This window comes from Diabrotica undecimpunctata, chromosome 3 (genome assembly GCF_040954645.1).
Source record: "Diabrotica undecimpunctata isolate CICGRU chromosome 3, icDiaUnde3, whole genome shotgun sequence".
Taxonomy (NCBI): Eukaryota; Metazoa; Arthropoda; class Insecta; order Coleoptera; family Chrysomelidae; genus Diabrotica; species Diabrotica undecimpunctata.
The window spans coordinates 121,149,068-121,170,508 of NC_092805.1; the positions used below are offsets into that span (position 1 = coordinate 121,149,068).

A 21,441-nucleotide genomic window follows, 5' to 3' on the forward strand; every position below is an offset into this window, starting at 1 on the left:
GACTACCATGAAGATACAATGGCAGAACTTTTTGAAGAATGTTTCAAAAATAATTTTAAGCCAAACATTCCTTAGAATAGCGTGATAGTAATGGACAATGCAAGCTATCACAGTCGCCAACTAAGTAAGGCTTCCAAACTCGAATAATACTAAATTGGAAATTCAAAATTACATGGAGACGAATGATATGTATTTTGAAGAATGTTACACCAAACTTTAGAACGAGCTTTAGAAGTTTTAAATGCATTTTCTATAAAAAAAGTACATGTTTGTGATACATTGGCAGAGGAAATGGGACATATAGTGCTGCGGCTTCCACCCTATTATTGTATGTTTAATCCCATAGAACATATGTGGCACGAATTGAAGTCTAACGTGAGGTCACAAAATATTTCTACAACGTTAAGTAGTATTAATCTTAGCAATTAAAATAAATTTAATTTATTTTAAAACTCATTTGAAAACATTAATTTCGGGTATATAAGGCAAATCAATATATTTTACATCCGTTTTTTTTGTTTTTGTCGTCGTAATTATTGTAAATTTTGTGCATCCTTCAGTTTATTATAGGAGTACCGTCTAGTCAGTGTTAATTGTCAAAAGACCAACTCTGTTTACCTCGTTTACTGATCGCTCCGGACCGGTCTTAACAATGGACCAAGTCAGATAAATTTAATAATATTTACGACCGCTCTAATTGAAGTCAACCATTCTGCTAAAAAAACTTTACAAGGTTTTTAAAAACTAAATCTAATGAATTACTAAAAACATAAATTCATAAGTTCAAGTATACATTAAATAATAAAAATATCTTAACACAGTGATATATACATTTATTTAAATTTATAAATAACGAGTATTTGATTTAGCTTAAAAAAAGTAGTGTTTTTATAACTCCTTTTTAACCACATTAATCCGATCTAGAAAGACATAACCAACAACCATTAACTCTCGTAAACAGATTAAACGGTTTCCTTTCTTTCTTTTAAAGTGATAAATTGATTCCTTTGTCAATCCGTACAGGCGATATTTGCATTTAACGCTGCTGTCTGCAACTTCAAATTAAACTTTATTAGTACATTTGGGAAGGTTAAGAGCCTTAATGAGAATGGTTAGGTGAAATAAACAGTCAATTGGTTTCAAAGACAGTCGGTCGGTTTGTACGGGTCATGATACTTTTGCCTTACAAATCACACCGGATGTGAAAAAAATTCAATCTTGAATGGTTGTTTTATTTAGTAGATGTACATAATTTTATTTATGGCACTCCGAGACGGATAAAAATTTAAATGGTAAAAGTTTTATGCAGATACTGAACAAAGGGAGTTAAACAAAAGGAAGTGTTTTTAGAACAAAATAACTGAAAATCACCAATTTTTCATTTCAAAAGCAAAAGCTACTTCTTCTATCTTCTTATTAGGCCTGTCTCTGTTTTCTTGGATTGTGCTTTCGTGTTGTATTGTCTCTCCATGTTTTGCGTGGTCCGCCCACACTTGTCCTACTCAACGGAGATTTGTCCCTTGCTATCTTAACTACCCTATCACTTCTTTTCGATCCCTTAATGTGTTTCCCATGACTCTTCTTAGTATTCGCATTTCTATTGTCTCTAATATCCTTTGTATTGAAAGATCTATTAATGCAAATATGTAACTAGAACAGGTAGATAAACTACAATTACCAAATTTTGCAAGAGGAAGAGAATATTTGGCAAACAAATGAAATTATATGTAGTATATAATATTTGTAAAAAAAGCAAGTCTTTTTGGAATATCTAGATCAGTTAAAACCATTTAAAAACGGCCAAACGCTTTTAAACCTTTCACGGAGAACGCGGTCATGGTCGTTGAATATTTTTCATCCATGTGTTCTTCAATGTAGAAGAAGTGATTTTCCGAAATTTTGAAATATCGTTTTAACAATCGTTCTGTAAATATGTGCAACATGAAATGAGCTGATCAGTTCGATGAAGACTAGAACGTTTGTTCGAGGTTGTATTTTCGCCTGGTTAAATCTACTGTTACTCCATATGAATGTGGTATGTAAAGTGAAAACATAAAGTACTATAGACATCCCCTTTATTCTTTTTTGACATTTGTTTTACATCAATTCTTGTAAGTATTCCTAAAATTATATGGGTTTTTGAGTTTTTTTCGGGTTTCATTCTAGTATTATTTCAAATTTATGTTTTTGATGGACACAAATATCGGTTGGAATTGGTTGAACTGTCATTTCCTATATGTATTCCTTCATAAATCTGATAAACAACAGGCAAATTTACTATAAGAAAACATATTAATCTAGCATAAATAATTGTAATCATCGGCCACGACTCTCTTGGCTCACAACAGTGCAGGTTCTGACAGTTCCGGTTCACAATGACGAAAACACTGCTATAACGTGCCCGTGAAAGAACAAGTTAAATATATGAGGAAAATTAGCGGAAAATATTATTGATTATTTATCTATCGCGTATCGTATGTGTTGACAGCTTTCAAATTTAGAGTTATATTCAGTTTAAATTATGTCCAAATTGATAAATCGTCTTTATAAACTTGTGTAAATTAATTGTACTAATTAGTTTTGACTTAATTATCAATACAATATAGACAGTACATAAAAAGAATATATATACAACTATAGAGATAACCTCATGTTACAATGAATTTTACATGTCAAACTAAGTATTCACAACATAAATTACTCAATTTGTGTCCTGTGCAGATATCCATCAAAAGTACAGTAATGAGGTTGAATGTCAACAATTTTTCTCGATCAGTGATTAAATTGTTTTAAAGCCTTAAAGGTTAAAGTTTATATAAAGAGCAATAAAAAAGTCTGAATATAGAACTAATAAAATATTCTTAAAACGAATAAATATGAACTGAAATATATAATATAATATTGTTCTGAAGCTATTTTCTTGTGGCATGTTAAAGTAATTACTATTTAAATGGGAATAAGCCACAATTAAAGGTTAAAGTAAGTTTATTGACGTTTCAATTTCCACTGAGAACGATTTCCGAAGTGAAAATTGAAAAGTCAATAAACTTACTTTAACCTGTAATTGTGGCTTATTCCCATTTAAATAGTAATTAATATAATATACTCAGTGACATTAGAAGTGTTACACCCAGAAGGAGTAATTTCTTGAACTTAATTTTTTGGCAACAGAATGACTATATTTAAAACATGCCATGATAACAATACCAACGGTTTATCTCTTCTACTTTTTGTAAAAATAAAGTTTTATCTTCTAAATTTTTTTGTGAGAGACCGACCTGTGAAAACCGGTTCGTATAGAAATTTTTAGCTATTGTTCCTCAGTCTAATTATATTCAGTGTAAGCAAATGCCTCGAGTTCGAATAAACCATAATTACCACCATTTTAGCGATTTTGACAGGGGTAGAATTATTGTGTATAAAGATATGGGTTTGTCGTGTCGCGAAATTGGCCGTCGTGTTAATTGTACGGCAATGACGGCTATGCGTGTCTGTCGTGTGTGGACAAACTAAGGCAGAGGAATACGAAGAAGACCAACTGGTCAACCAAGGTCAACCACAGAGCATCAAGATAGGCGTTTTAGATTACTGGCTCTGCGAGACCGTTTTGCTACTGCGCGTCAAATTGCTGACCAATGGTTTGGAGTAGTAGGTAGACCTGTTAGTATGCGTACACTATACCGTCGTATTCGAGCCTTTGGACTGGTTTCGTTCCTCCCATGACTAGTTCTTCCTTAGACTGCGGACCACGGTCATCAACGTTTGAATTAATGCAGAGAACGGCAGCATTGGGAAGCAGAATGGCGTAATGTAGCATTCAGCGATGAATCACGATTCTGTTTAGGAATACATAATGGTGGTAGGATGGTAAGACGCCGCCGTGGAGAACGACGAGATATCGGGTTTGCTGTTGAGAGGCATGTATACAGAACAGTTGGAGTAATGGTTTGGGGGGCTATTGCCTATGGTAACCGATCAACATTTGTGTTTATTCGAGGCAATATCACAGCTGCGCGTTATGTTGAAGACATCTTACAAACCAGTTTACTGAATAATCTCGACGGCCGTCGAGACGTCCTTTTTCAGCAACACAACATGCGTCCCCATATTGCTCATCAAACTATGAAGTTTTTCCAAAAAGCTGGATGCTGTTGCCACGGCCATCCCATGTTCCGGATTTAAATCCTATCGAACATGTATGGGATATGATGTGAAGGAGACTGTCCACTTTGCACCATCCTGCACAGACTCTGGCACAGTTAATACATGAAGTTTAAGTTGCTTGGAACGAGGAGCCACAAGCAGACATTGAACATCTCATTTTTTCCATGCCTAGACGTATACAGGAGTGTATTCAGCTACGGGGTCGCCAAACACATTATTAATTTTTTTTTGATTACTTGTTAATAAAAATCCTTGACAACGTTATCGTTTCATTCTTGATGTAAATCTACCATGTTGCCAAAAAATTAAGTTCAAGAAATTATTCCTTCTGGGTGTAACACTTCTAATGTCACTGAGTATATAATATGGTACTAAGAAAAAGAATAGCGTAGCCAGAAAAACCATCCCATTAAACTAATAAAAATATATATACAGATTAGAATAAAGAGAAATATATATTTGATGTCAATATTTTAATAGATTAACTCTTTCAGTACTTCTTTCCAGTCTATGTAACCAATGCATCTTTTTCTTTTTTTTTAGGTGCGATAGAAATTATTATCTTTTTACTTTTCTAGAAGTATCTTAGAAAACATATTTAGAAAAATCTTGGATGGTAAAGTGGATGGAGTAAGAAGGTGTAAGGATGGAATAAGGGTAATGGTGAGGAGATGGAGTGGACGGAGTAAGATGGTATTACAGTTAATTGCCAAGGTCAACTTATAAACAATATTAGATACGCAGACGACACCGTATTTCTAGCAAATAGTGCGTAGGGACTCCAAGAATGAACATGTTACAAATACAGCCTAAAACTAAATTGTAAGAAGACAAAAATAATGATAAGAGTGGAGAAAATATGCTACCTGGCCTGCAATATGAAGGATACCTGAGATCACAGCTGGGAGCTCAGAAGCTCTATTAACGGTCTTGGAAGATTCTCTGTAACCTATCTATAAGTATTATTATAAACATACGAATGGATAGATGTTACGTATTTAGTATTCTTCTTACGTGTCTTAGATGTTGTGATAAAGATTGTAGATAAAATATCACGACTGTTTAAAACATCCATAGCTCTGTCCTACTCTGTTTAAAATGTATACCCAAAAAACTCTAGGGGTTTAGATAACAGGTGTTCAACAATGGGCGTAGAAATTGGGGAAGACTGCTTGTATATCTTGTTATTTACAGAAGAATAAACAAAATGGGGTTTGAAAATAAATATAAATAAAATTGAACATTTCATAGTTGGGGGAAAAGTAAAAGATATCTCGCTTGAAGATAGGATTAAAAACGGTTGCAAGGGATATAAATATCTAGGAACTCATATATTGGAAGATATGGTGCAGAATATCATGCATAGTTAACCGATTGGACGACACAAAACGAAACGTTAGAAACGAAAAGAGTTGTTAACGAAAGAATATAATTACAACGATTAATTTGGTAAGTGGAAGTAACATGTATGAACAATGACCTGGAAGATTATATTCCACCAAATAGACGAACAAGAGGTGGACCATTATAAATCTTGAAAACAGGGAATGAGAGGGGCCAAATAAGTGAGTCTAGAAATGAAAGAACATCTCGATATATACTTATATACGTTTTGGGTGGGTTTCACTGAGGAAAGACAGTCTTCGTCACTATTTTTTGTTTCCTTTTTACACAAAAGGTATGTAAACGTTTTGGCGTCTCATTCATCATTGTCTTTATGTGTTGAGCTTTGGAATAAAAGTAAATTAGCTTTTGTTATTGATGGATTCTTTAGACCGTTTCTACATAGTTATGTAGGTCACGAGATGTCGGGATGTTGATCAACATTGTTGAGCAACATCCCGATAGCTATAAAATGGAAGACATTTGACCAATGTGTTCTTCCTATTATGACATGCGGAGCAGAAACTCTCACGCTCACAAAAACAACAGCACTAAAAATGCGAGTGGCACAAAGGTGCATGGAAAGATCAATTCTCGGCGTGACAAAATAAGGAATCAAGACTTAAGGAAAAGAACAGGTATCAGTGATGTCGTCGAACGTATAGCCAAGCTGAAATGGAATTGGGCAGGTCATATAGCGAGACTGAAAGACACAAGATGGACCAGAAAACTAATTGACTGGCGCCCACGAGAAGACAAACGCAGCAGAGGACGACCACGAACACGCTGAATGGACGACATTAGACAAATATCCAATAAATGGCAACAAGAAGCACAGAACCGTGAAGAGTGGCGAAAAATGGGAGAGACCTATGTCCAGCAGTGGACAGAAGAGGTTGCATGATGATGTAGGTCACAATAGACCTCTTAGGTTGAGTGGAATGATGGTTAAATGTCCAGTCATATTGAACCTAACCTAACCTCAAGATGTATGTATCTGTTTCTCGCTCAGATAAGGTAACAAAGATTTCGGGAACCGTCTAATAATTTATAATACGCACAGCTTTTTTATAATACGTAAGCTAAAAGTCCTGTACATCAATGTTATTACGCTGTATTATATATTTAGGTCGCTAATAACCCTGGTGGTTACAGCGTAAATAAATAAATAAAAAAAATGTTATTACGCAGGTATAATAAAAATTATTTTAAAATATGAAACCAACGGAAGGCTTTTATTTTTGTTTTTTTTTTTAATTAAAGAATCAACGTGCGAATCATTACACATGTTCAAAATTTGTTGTTAGCAAAAGTGTATTTTAAAATGTAATTATAGCACCAACTGAATTGACAGTTCTATCTGTTTTATTGATCGAAAACGAATTATTATTCCGCATTAAACCTTTGATTAATGATGTCAAACCAAAGCGAAAATTTCAATTAATCAAAACTAATCTAATTGTACTACACCGTTAATACGAGTATAAGTAAATGAAATGTTTTTGTTTTATTGCTAGACGCTGATTTAATCTAAAGTTTCTATATAGATTCATTCGTAAATATACACTTTGGAATTTTTGTGAATAAAAAATAGTATTAAAGTATACAAATTTTTCGGTAACTTTTAAAAACTATACTCCTGTATGTTTAAAAACACCGGAAAAAAAGGGAATGATTGAATATTAATACTTGAATAATTGTAAACTAAAAACATATGATTCGTTTTATATACTAGACCAGCTGCCATTAAAACTCTTAAACTAAACGTGGAGATTGACTCGAAACAAGGTCACGAGATTGTTAATGAGACTAAGATCTTTTGAAGCTGCTGGTCAGAAATTGTTGCCAAATGGCGTTCTTGAATTTAAGAAGTTTGCACCAAGAATTATCTTCTCGGAAAAATTGACAAAAATTTATTTTTCGTTGCGTTATATATGCGTTTATATATATATATATATATATATATATATATATATATAAATATATATATATATATATATATATATATATATATATATATATATATATTCGAACGATAACAATAAGAATTGGCGGCATAGTATCGAAATTTGTTATTACATATTGTAGTAATGATTTATAATATGTAATTCATATTGGGTCAAATCATTCCCTAAAAATGTCCCATGGGCTTGTAGTTCAGTATCCTAGAATCATTTATCATTTATAAAAATATTTTGAAGACAATTTATGCATTTGTCCCCGTATTTCTTTACCGACAACATTTACACTTTTTATAATAAATGTAATTAATATTAAACTTGTTTTTATTTGTTATTCCACTGCTACGTCTATACTTATCACCAGATGCCATTTCCGGTACAACAGTTCTGCCACCGTTTAAGATCTTTTTAGTCGGCTATAAATAGAATTCGATAGATTACGGTGCAGTTGAAGCATCAACGGTATCTAAATTGTCTATGTCCGCTTCGATTTAAAATAAATGCATGGCATCATGATTAATGGATGTTTATTAATAGATATAGGAAGGTATGAACGTACATTAAATTTTAAATTAAATAATTATCTAGCACTAAAATACTAAACAACAATCAATTATTCGAATTAAAATTTTATCGGAATCAATAGACTTCTGATATTTTTTTATCTATTAATACAAAAATTACACGGCTAGTAATTGGGATTAATCCTAGGTAATAGTGCCTAGAGAAATTGTCACATTTCTGAATTTGAAAAATCCATAAAAATATAATGCTGCCCATTATTTCCGCCGTATCTTAGCGACTTCGTTGGTAAATAGAGGTATGCATTATACAACATTAACTTCCAGTTCGTCCTGTTGTATCCTACCACTATTAAGTATACTTCTACAGATCAATCAATTTGATGTTTCAAAATTCTGATGTTTGATTTGATATTTCAAATTCACCAATGGGAGCTCCTCTGCAATATAATGGGATATAAATGAGAGTGTCTAACGACCGAGTTAACCTAATAAGAAATCAGTATGATAAAAACTCAGCCAAAGTTAAAGTACACGGAATATATTCAAAAAAGAATGCAAAAGAAAAAAAAAAGAAAAAAAAATGGACAGGGCTGCATACTATCATCATTACTATACATATGTTCTGATTATATAATGAGGACAGTACTAGACTAATGGGATGGAGAAATAACTATAGGGGGCAGAAAAAGCAGTAACCTGCAATACGCAAATGACACACTTATACTATTAAATGACTACCATAATTGAACGGCTAAGCAAGATAAACAAAGAATTCGGACTTCGAATCAACACATTGTAGACCTGACAAATAATAATCTACTGCACATAAGTCAGGTGGAGCAACCGCTAATGCGCATTGAAGCTTTCGAAATGTGGGTCTACAGAAGAATTATACGCATGTTCTGGACAGAACACAGAACCTACCTGTCAATTCTTGAAGAGCTTAATACAAGATAGAGGCAATTAAAAAAAGTGAACAAAGCATACGTGAGCATTACTTCGGCCACATAACCAGAAGAACGGAGACTATAGAACTATTGATAGTAGAAAGAAAGGTAAGGCCAAAGACCAAGAGGAAGAACTTCAATAAGATGGACACACTGAACAAAGAGTCTGGTGGGAACATCCCTACATGAAGCCGTCCATCTGCACAGGATCGCAACTAATGGAGGCAACAAGCTAACAATATTTAGAGTGTTAACACGACCTAATAATGGCCTAAGGAGTAAGGAGGAGTAATCGGCTATAACGAAAATTGATCTACTCGGGTTTTTCCCCTCCTTCCAATCGGAAAATTTTCATTGCATGCTTACTAACATCGCTAACCAAATATATAATTTTATAATGATGATTCCATGTTTTTACCTTGTCTAGCCTTCTACCTCTTCAAGGAAGGGTGATATGCGTGCGGAGTTGTAGTGATGGAGTGCTAAAAAGCTGGAGTTCAGAAGGTGGCGTATTGTGATAAGGAGTGCACAAGAGGAATTATTGGTAAGAGAAAAAAGCCAAAGGGAGGTACTTCAAGGTGTTACCAGCCATACTGAGAACGGCTCTTAATTAGCATTTTTGGCTTGCAGCTATTAGCTGCGATATTTTATGAGGATTGGTTCTACTATATCAAAATACTTAACGGGAAGTTCGTTTCCAGTGTTATCAAAAAGTTTTGCTGGAGGGAATAGAACTTTTGTTTTAGCAACCCTGGTGGTGGCACATACCTCCTGCTGAGGGTCAGGATACTGTCCTTAACTGATGTTGTATTGGCTACTTGATGTATGAGTGGTGACAGGTAGTCTCTGCGCTTCCTCGTGCAGAATCTTAGAATTTTTCTTTCAGTGGCCATGATGGTGTTCATTTGGCGGGTGTTAAGTGATACGTAGACGTATGCCTTGTATTCGATTATCGGTCTTATGTAGGTTTTATAGGTGTGCAATAGTGTTTTATTTGATGTATTGCCCATTTTACCGGACAGCGCTAGGAGTTTAGTCCTCTTTCGTACCCTGTCTAGGGTGTTTTGTATGTCGATCTCCCAGTTCAGAGTCCTACTAAAATGAACTCCCAAATGAAATTTTATAATGACACTAGTGGCCATGTCACTGGTGTGTTGGTTTCACGTTTCATAGTCCACTATATATAAAACTTTTTATCCTTTAAGGAGTAAGCTTTTTTTATACTACAGATGAATGAGTATGCTATAACATGCATATCGGTTTAATATAATGGGTACGGCTACCTGCTGCAGGTCTTTGTATATCAATTAAGTTTAGGTAAGATACAACAATATATCACATAATCAAATTAATAACTGTGTATCAGTTACAATTAATTTGACTAGAAATAAAAAATATACTTGTGGATAAATACTAAAAATTAAAATTACTTAAAGTTTTTATTAAATCCGATAAGTTTGAGTATGTAAGTATCTATTTTTGAGTTGTTTTTAAATAGTTTTATAAATATTTTCTGCGTATTTATTTTTATTTGGATATAAACACCGATTTGAGCCAATTTCTAATGATAGTCTATCTCATTAAAATTATATCGTGCATCAAATTAAATAATGTAAACATCTAATTATATCAATACTGAACCGTGAACAGTTTTTTGATATCGATGAAAATGCGTATTTCAAAACATTTCAAGTATATAAAATGATGTTTAAATTTTTAGGTTGTAACTATCATTTTATAAAAAAAACTCTGATCTTGGAGTAATTCCAAATTACATATTTATCTATTTATTTAAACTTTCATTCGCCATCTAAAGCATTTCTTTTTCTGTTGCTCCTGATCCATTTTGTGTGATTTAGATATTTTTATCTGTCTTATTTAGTATATAATATTATCTATCTTAATCTATTTCTATTCGGTTTTTCCTTTAGTGTGCTGATTTTGTAGTACAAAGTACAAAGATGGATGAAGAAGAAATATTGCACACAAAACTGTTAACGGTGTAAAAAACTGAAAATATTTCGATGTTTTTTTTCTAACCGAAAAGAAAAGTGCACAAGATATGGCAAATGAAGGTTATAGGATGAACTGTAAAAAAATCAATATACTAATGAAAATTAAAGAGACTGAAGATGATATTTAAAAACAAGCGAAAAATGTACTAAATGCATTAAAATTTCAAAATACCCTCTTTAATATTTAAATCGAATTCAAATTATTCCAGTAAAACTAGAAATTAATATCAAAATATATGTTCTGAAACAGTTTTCTTGTGGCATGTGTAAGTTAAATATTGTATTTATATGAGATTAAACCAACAAATCCATATGGGATTACAATTCAATGTAATAAACGTTACATTTTACATTTGCTTTTCACGTTTCGATTTCCAATTTGAAAATTGTTTTCAAAAAAATATTATAAATTAAGAAATTATGTTAACTTGTATATTGAACGGTTCGAAAAATCTGACACGCAGATCACATGGAAGATGGCTTCTTAACCTTCGCTGGACGGACGTCTCATTAGGGGTTGGGCTAATGCGTTGGGGTGATTTTCTATGCGTTCGTCATACTTCTGGGAGACGTATGATATTTCTTCTTTGAGAGATTTCATTTTTAACTCACGAGTAATAACACTGTCCGTATCTCCATATCGGTATTAAGAGGACGTTGTAAAAAGCAATTTATTGGTATAAAAAATTAACTGCTAAATGTGATTTGCGACCTAACATCCAGTACAACTTTGTAAATCAGCAATTTATTGGTATAAAAGATAACTGCTAATTGTGATTTGCGACCTAATATCCAGTACAATTTGCTAAGTTTTAAGCCTAGTTGCTTTCTCTTAGCAAATATATGTGTCCTCCCAAGCTAATCCAAATTAATGGTTAGGAATTAATCGATTTGCTTTCAGAATTGGCTCTGTTTTCTCTACAAGTAATTTTTCTAGTAACTTTGCCATAGCATGGAGTCTGTAGAATGTAGTTTTGTCAGCAGGTTTTCCTGGCTTAGTGGCTAGTATAATTCGGGATACCTTCCACAAAAATCGAAAGTACCCAGTCCTTAAAACAGCATTGTATATTTGTGTCAAATACCTCAGTCCCTCAGTGTCTCAGTATGACAGTTCTTTCATAATTTTAGCACTAATTACGTCGTATCCTGCAGATTTTTTTGGATTCAAAATATGTATGGAGATTGTGACATGGTTACGATAAAATTTTGAATATGTCGTTCAATTTGATATGAGGTTACTTACTACTGGGGTATTTATTTTTAGCAGGATATGGTTAAAAGACTTTTTCTAAGTGCTCGGCAAAAACATTGGCTTTGTTTTCATTATTTTTTGTCCATTGACCATGTGGAGTACGTATAAGAGGGTTTCTAAATCGAGGTCTTTGTAAATAGCTTTCCATAAATCATACTTAGTTTCTGAAGCTGTTTATCGAAGGCAGTTCTTGAGGTATGCTAGGAGACACTTGGCTTGGAGTTGTGTTCCATATCGCTTTCTGTATCGATCTTGTAAAATACCTACTCCACCGTGTTCTCTATATCAACATTGGTTTTTAGAGGAATATAGAAATCCAACAAGGTATCCAAGTATTTACGAAAATAATTTAAATTAATAAATTTGTTGCCTAAACTTGGAGCTGGTTCTTTTTGTATTATGTCAGTGCTGATTGTAATTATAATTAAAGAATAGTCAGAAGACAATTCAAGACAAGAATTTGCCAACACGCAATTTTTGAGAATTCCCTTGTAAATTCCAAAATTAATACGATCAGGGATTTTAGTTCTCTCGGTTCGTCAATAGGTTGGTTCACCTGTTGATATGATATCAAAACTTTTGTTTTCTGTTGCTTTTAATATTTGTCTATATTTTGGTGTTATTAATCTAAAGCCCCATTGCGTATGCTTGACATTATAATCACCAGGTATAATAAATATGTTGCCAAGTGTAGAAAGGAGCTGCTCATATTGTTCGCTAGTTATTGGTGGGCTATATATTGTAGAAAGTGCCAGTGAACCATGTTAGTCCTCTATCTTCATATTGGTTGCTTGTATGTGACCTTTTGAATGTAGGTTTATTTCGTGATGCTTAATTGTCGATCTAATAATTGCGGTTCCTTCGTGTGCCATGCCACCTGGATGATTTGTGTAGGATCTTGTGTAGTTCGAATGTTTAAAATAGTTTCGATGTGTAATATGAGTTTCAATAACAAGCTTGATAACAAACGATATATTATGGTTTATAATGAAGGCTTTTAGTTCTGTTGCATGTTTTGCTAGCCCGTTTGCATTCCATACAGCTATTTTAAACAACTTAATAATTTTGTTAATTTAGTCACGATAGAGGTAAGAAGAATTTTAAGTATTGTTCCCATCTCTTCCATAAGATTTTTTTTAACATGTTTTTAGGCTCATCGATATGATTCGTATTTTGAATTGTTGGTGTACTTGCTGAATTATTTAGTATTTCTTGTGGCCTCGTTATCTGAGCATAATTAATACCGGGTTGTAAGTATCCTGAATTCATATGAGGTGTATGAGAACTTTATTTTGGTCTAAGAGTTGGATATTGTTCTTTCTAAAATTCTTGGCAAACTTAACTAATTTGACATTAAAAAAAAGGTTGCCCAGAACATGTTTCCAGCGAATTCTACAGTTCTTAGGTCACGATGTTCGTAGAGGTAATAAAAATTTAGAGGGAAAAATTTACTTCTGGAAAGAGGACGGTCATCAATCATTCAGCGGGTAACTCATTATGTGAAACTCTTAGAGCAACTGAAGATAGAGACTAATGGAAAACATTTGTTAGGAGTGTTGGAGGAAATCACGATCCTCATTAATGGTAAAACGACAAGAGAGGGGAAAGATGTTGATCAAATGGCGCTTTGTGCCAGCCAATCGAAGTCGAACCGTCAAAAGCAAATGTAAAATGTAATATATAAAGAATAGATGATGAATCCGTTATCAAAATAACCCTGGATATAATAATTTACGAGTAAATATGTTTTTTTCTACTTTTCTTGGAACCGAAAGTAGAAAATTCTGGAAGAGTATACAGCATTTTTATAATTTTTATTGCAATTCAATATTAAACGAACATCAAAATCAGACGAATATTGGAAAACCTAAGGTATGAAGAATTACCACTAAGAGCTCACATATAAGCAAAAAGAACGCATAAATGGAATGATCACATCAATTAAATTACACACGATAAAATAATCACATTCCACCAAAAATAAATTTTGGGAGACGTGGAAATATGTTCTGGAAATCGACAGAATATAGCAGAAAGAACCCCGAAGATGAACAAAAGAAGATAATCAATCTACTTGTGATACTTTAGAATATTCAAACATATTTCAAACAGCCTCAAACAAAACAATACCTTCTTATTTCGTTAGACAAAGTGCACCCGCATAAAAGAAAATAAAATCCAACAATTACGGTTAAGTGAGACTCACCCTTTTGACCTTTCTCTAGAGGGTGGCTGTAAAGGGGTAAATTTCCGAGTGGAAAAATAAATCTTTTCCTTTTGCCGACACAGTGGCATTAAAATGTTTGGTCGCAGAGAAAATATATTTAAGGGAAAATTTTATTATTTCGAATCCGTATCTGCCTTTAGTTCGTTGACTATATAATTTTAAAACAAAAAATGTAAATTATATATAACATGGGAAGGTACAAAAATGGAATCTTCAACGAAAATTAAAACAAGCCTGTAACCGATAGTCATTAAATCGATATTTAATATAAACTCCCAATTAGCAGTTGCGAGTTCATTTAAACTCCCAATTAGCAGTTGGGGAGTTCGTTTAAGTCTAATTGAAAGTAACTTTAATGTAGAGGTAACGGGTTTTTTAAACAAACTATTACGCAATTGAAAATCAGAATATTAAAAAATGTATAAAAATTTGAAAAAAAAAAACAGAATAATCTACATTATCTAATCTATCCACACAAGTGAACTGAATAGGTCAAAAAATTGTATGCTTCTTTGAGTTTAGTGAAACAGCACGTGTATTTTCAGTTATTAAGATAATGCTTCGCAGATATTATCATCATCAATGCAGAATTCATAACACGTAACAGATAAAATAATATTCTACTTTAGACATACTTTTAGAACAAACTGTCCTGAACTGTCTGAAATGCCGAAAAAGGCGGAAGGTGAAAGTAATCGAAGTACATCTCATAAATGATACCACATCCACAAGGAATCTACGTTCCTGTATTTGGCTGTATACCATATATTAAAAAATTAATTAAAATCCTTTGTAAAAGGTATATATTTAAAAACCCAAACGGGCTGTGTTAGACAAAACGTTTTCGGAATACATCATTCCATCATCGGTGTCTAGGAGTACATGAATGTAGCCACTAAATATATGGGTAAAAACCCGTTAACAAATAATTAGTTACATTTGTTCGACATTATATCTTATAAATACTTATGATGTTAAAGTTACCGTTGGATTAGGTAACATGGCGACATATGACTCCACGTTGAAGTTGCAAGTCCTAAGACGGTGTACACCTGGTATCCTGAGACACCGTCTCAGGACTTGCAACTTCAACGTGGAGTCATATGTCGCCATGTTACCTAATCCAACGGTAACTTTAACATCATAAGTATTTATAAGATATAATGTCGAACAAATGTAACTAATAATTTTTAACGGGTTTTTACCCATATATTTAGTGGCTACATTCATGTACTCCTAGACACCGATGATGGAATGATGTATTCCGAAAACGTTTTGTCTAACACAGCCCGTTTGGGTTTTTAAATATATACCTTTTACAAAGGATTTTAATTAATGTTTTGATACCACATCGTTGCAATAATCAGTATCAGAATGTTCAAAAACAGATGTAAACAAACAATATCAACAACATTTTAACAGTAACCTATTCGAAGAAAACCTGAATCATTTGTCTAAGTTTATTCACCAAATATTCGAAACGGCTAATAACCCAAATGATTAGCTTATGTATCTTACCAAAAAAACAGTGTCAAATGATGTAGTGAATATAGATTGATAAACTTAATGAGCTCATTGCTAAATATCCTGCTTAAAATAATAAAGGGTAGAGCATTTAGATTGATAAGCGTAATGAGCCAAGTTCTAAAATCTTGCTTAAAATAATAAAGAGTAGAATTCACCGTATATATGTGGGAAGCAGGTTTAAGTAATACGCAATTCGGCTTTAGATAAGGCTTAAGGAAAAGAGGAGCATTATCTATAGCGCATAGATGTTTAAAAATATAGAGACATGAAAAGTAATGGTTCTAAAATGTGCAACTAAATATAACAATATAGCTACCGGTTGATATTATAGAGCGATACAAAATTAAGATAGTTTGTTTGCTGGATCATTAAAAACATTGATTCCGATGTTGGCGTTAGAACGCGAATTGAACAATTCAGATCAATATTCAGCTCTGGAAACTGATTTGTTAAATATATGCGTATTTTGAAATAGGACGTGGACATTAAAAGTAGGTACCATGACTTGAGTCATTCGAAATGTGGACGTTAAAAAGAACGTTAAAAATTCCATGATGACATTTAACCAATGACGATAAATGAAAAGATAAAGATACAGACAACTATTATTACTAATTAAAAAAATAGTCTGTCTTGGATATAAATATTTAACCCTTTAATATATACTCAGAAGAAGTATTTAAGACAGCGCTGGAGGAAAGCACAGAAGGCATAAAGATAAATGGAGAAATAATTAATAACATAAGGTATGCTGATGACACTGTGATTCTAGCAAGTAGCATGGAGGAACTGAGTTGCCTAATGAGTAAGATACAAAAAACAAGTGCACAATACGGACTCAGACTAAATATCACAAAAACCAAATGGATGTTAGTAAGCAAAACCCAACAACCACCACAGCAACTGATATTAGACAATGAAAGAATTGAACACGTGGATTCGTACATCTACTTGGGAACAACAGTTAACTCAAATTGGGATCAAGCGAAGGAAATACGTATAAGAGTAGAAAAGGCAAGAGCATCGTTCACTAGCATGAAGCAAATTTTCACCTCTAAAAGCCTCACCCTACCTCTCAAAATTCGACTTCTGAAATGTTATGTATTCCCGGTTTTGTTATATGGAATGGAGGCGTGGACAATGACCGCAACATTGATGAAAAAAGTAGAGGCCTTCGAAATGTGGGCTTACCGACGTATATTACGTATATCCTGGACTGAGCACGTGACCAACGAAGAGGTACTACGCCGGATAGGTAAAGAGAGAGAGGTAGGAATAAGTATAAAGAAAAGAAAGTTGGAATACTTGGGTCACGTTATGAGACATAATAAATATAAAGTACTACAACTGATCATTCAAGGGAAAATAGACAGCAGAAGAGGTCCAGTGAGGAGAAGACACTCGTGGCTCCAAAACTTGCGGCAATGGTTCGGATTGTCATCTGCTGAACTATTCAGATCTGCCGTAAACAAAGTCAGAATAGCCATGTTGATTGCCAACGTTCGGAACCGACAAGGCACATGAAGAAGAAGAAACCCTGAGCAGAATATAGTAGTAAATAAAACGTAAAATAGAAAGAAAGCGAGGCCCAAGGTGTCGACAATTCTCATTGCTGAAAAACATCCGCGACTCTACCAATATGAGTACAGTAGCATTACTCAGAGCTACTTAGCGACAGACCACCTATCACTCTTGCCATCCTTCACAAAAAACACAAAGAAATAGAAGCACGAAAGGCAGTAGAACCTAGTAGAACATAGAAACATGTGAGACATCGTAACAAACCTCATGGTTTCAGTTAAATGTATCAAGTTAATGATCAGGAAGAAGAGTAATATGACTTACCACTCAATATAAAGATTTTTGACTAGATCAAAAATTTCTCTAGTAAAATGTATTGAGTTTATTCATTAGAGGCATTGATCACAAATAAATACTCCTGTAGAATACAAGATTTTGTTAATCTAATATCAGTACTAATATCATACGGCCAGATAGACTATTACATAGGGAACTTAAAATAATCAACAAGGAAATAAAGTAATATTAATTGTTAAAATGTAAATACTGCAGAAAATTTATGTTGAGAGATAAATATTATGTTCTCAAAATATGGTGTGAAGAAATATTATAGGAAAACGTAGTGTGGGAAGAGTATTTGACTTGCATATCCAACCAATTATTATATGCAGCTGGATCTAAAATTTGAATATAGATGCTTATTGGGTAAAGGTCACAAGGCAGAAATAATAAATCATACAAGAAAATGGTAATACAAATATCGAAATAACTGGTAAGGATAAGTAATATAAGTGCGAGAAATTTATGGTACGTTGTTCAGGAAATAGTTATTTTAATCTGGCTGGATGATCATTGGTAATAGCAGAAAACTACAGATTGGGTGTAATTCCTAAAATCACGTATATAACTTCCTACAAATCAACGGAAATAACGATCATATAGACAAACGATGGGACAAAAAATAACAAGCTATTTTATTTACAGCGAAAGAAAATTTAAAACTAACAAAAAAAAGCGAAAAATAAATGGATGACAGACGAAATATTGACCCTAATGGAGATCAGAAGAGGATATAAAAATAGAAATCAGAAGAGGATATAATTAAGATAGGATAAATATACAACAATAAATAAATAAATAAATAACGAATTAAAGGAAGTAAAAAATGCCCGAGTAAAAGAACAATGTAAGGAAATTGAGATATATGAGAATAAATACCATAGCTTAACGAACACAGAAAAGTGAAAGAAATAACTGGAATAAGAAAAACCAACATATCAGTACCACGTATGATGCAGATGAAAATATTGCTATTGATTAAATAAATAATTGATATCAAACAAAAATTAAACAGATAGGTAATACATTACGGAATTATTCGATGAAAATAGGTCAGACGAAGATCAAAACGAGATAATGTATAAAGGACCAGACACCTTACATTCGGAAGTACTTTATGCAATAAAAAAAACTAAAGGAAGAAAAGTTGTAGGGCCCAAGGTACAATCTATAGAGTTAATTAATCATGAATCAGACATTCATATTAGTCAAACTTTACAACCATATATCGATGGGTACAATACCGAAACAATGGCTGACATCAACGTTTATTCCAATACCAAAAAAGAATAATGCAAAAGAATGATCAAAACATCAAACAATTGCCCTGATGAATCACGTACTGAAAACTTTTTTGAAATTTGTACATGACCGGATATGCAAAAAACTATGTAGATATAGAAATATGCAAATCTCATCTGGAATTCAGAAATGGAACTGGAACAAGAGGGGCGTTGTTTGGTATGAATGTGTTAATGCTGAGATGTATGGATGTGAATCAAGATGCTTTATTGACTTTGAGAAAGCATTTGATAGGGTAAAACATGAAAAACTTGATATCTTAAGGAAGAAAGGTACCTATTGATGAACCAGATGAATAATTATGCATTTATACTGGAATCAAAAGTCAAAATAAAAATAAAAAATGAACTATCAAAAAAAGTAAAAATACTAAGAAGATATATATATATATATATATATATATATATATATATATATATATATATATATATATATATATATAGTAAGGCCATATTCCAAGAAGCGGTATTTATGCGAACAAAGGCATCATAATAAATAGAGAAATCATCAATAATTTGCGCTACGCTGATGATACGGTTATATTTGGAGATAATTTGAATGATTTACAGATTATGATAAAACAACTAAATGATACATGTAAATCTATGGAATAAAGATTCATTAAAAGAAAACAAAATTTAGGAAAATTACTAAGAAACCTACATACAACAATGAGGAAGTCTTAATTATATCTAAAACAATAATAGAAAAAGTATGATACTATAAATAGCTTGGTGCATGAATCACGAAAGACGCAGAACAAGCAAAAGAGATAAAATAAAATGATGCATAGAAATAGCAAGAGCCACCTTCACGCAAATGAAAAAGCTATTAACCAATAGAGACAACATTATAATTAAGAACGAGGCCATTATGTATTTTTCAAATTTTTGTATCGCGTTGAAGCGTTCACGTTGACAAAAGCAGACTTACATAAATTAGCAGTATTCGAAAGATGGTGCGACATACACCGTGAATTACAACTAAAGAAGTATTACGAATGCACAAAAAACAGGAAAGAGTACGAACAATGAAAAAGAGAAAACTGGACTATTTCTGTCATGTAATGGACCCAATATGAGATGCTACCTCTGATAATTGAAGTAAAGATAAAGAGCAAGAGCAGCATTGGAAGACGGATAATTTCTGTGCTTAAAAATGTAAAGCAATGATTCTTAACCTCAGGAGAAGGAAGTTCAAGAGGAAGAATGTAGAAGAAGAATATATAAGATAAAATATAATACGAGATTACCTATGACATATTCGAACAGCAGGATAAAATTTAATGATAATAAAAAAGAACAATTAAAGCGGTACTAAGATGTTAGCTATATGAAAGAAAATACAACAGAAAAAATGTGCAAATGAAACAAAAATAAGAAAACGGGAACCGAAAAACAATGAGTGACTGAATATGAGAATAATCGGGGAACAATATGCGGTATATGTTTCGATAAAATGCTCAAAATATAATAAAAAGTATTCAAAAGCTGAATCACCATTTATGTGTAAAATTTAAAAAACTGAGTGAAATGGCTTCTTTAAACAATTTATTTTTTCTGATACCTCGTTGCCGACTCGAAGAATATGCGTAATTTATTTTTTCATATACTTCGATTTTAAACTGGTAATATGTTTAAATGAAAAAGTAATTTTCAAAACATTTATTATTACCATTCTGAAAGACCTCTAAAGTAAACATTAAAAAATATTAAATCGAAAACCTAATTTTTTTATTAAGCAAATTTTAGCTTCTAAGTGTACAAATAATTCTTTCGAAAAAAAAAGTAATAACTAAAGTATAAGAATTATTCATTTTCTATTACAAATAATATTTTTGAGAACGAATCGCCCAGTTCCTAATTCTGGTAAAATATATTCTGGTATATGTCCAAAATTCAAGAAACATGATGAAAATAACATGAAACATGTGCCGGTTTCCAAACCGAAAATCCCTTTGAATAAATAAAGTATGACATTAATTAAAAATTAAGCACATTGAACTTATGAAAGAAGAGCCGATCTCAATCTGCACTAAATGCTGTTTTCCGATCAGTTAAATTTATCCCACTCAGCAACAAATTTCAAAAAAGGAAAAATATTCATAGAATCCTAGCCTCAAAATCACGTTACCTACAATATATCTTAAATAACATGCAGAATAGGACGCTATAAACTAATATTCAGTATAAGATTTAACATTACATTAAAGTATTTGTGCTTCTACACCCTAACAACAACATGCTAACAACTCTCAGTGGCTGATGCGTTTATTACAA

At 32.6% G+C, this 21,441-nt stretch overlaps 1 protein-coding gene across 7 annotated transcripts in view; it reads right to left on the minus strand.

Annotated features, from left to right (window-relative positions):
* The window catches only part of LOC140437332 (uncharacterized), a 358,898-nt gene that overhangs the window by 12,984 nt on the left and 324,473 nt on the right, over window positions 1-21,441 (minus strand). The gene's annotated exons all lie outside the window — the stretch shown is intronic.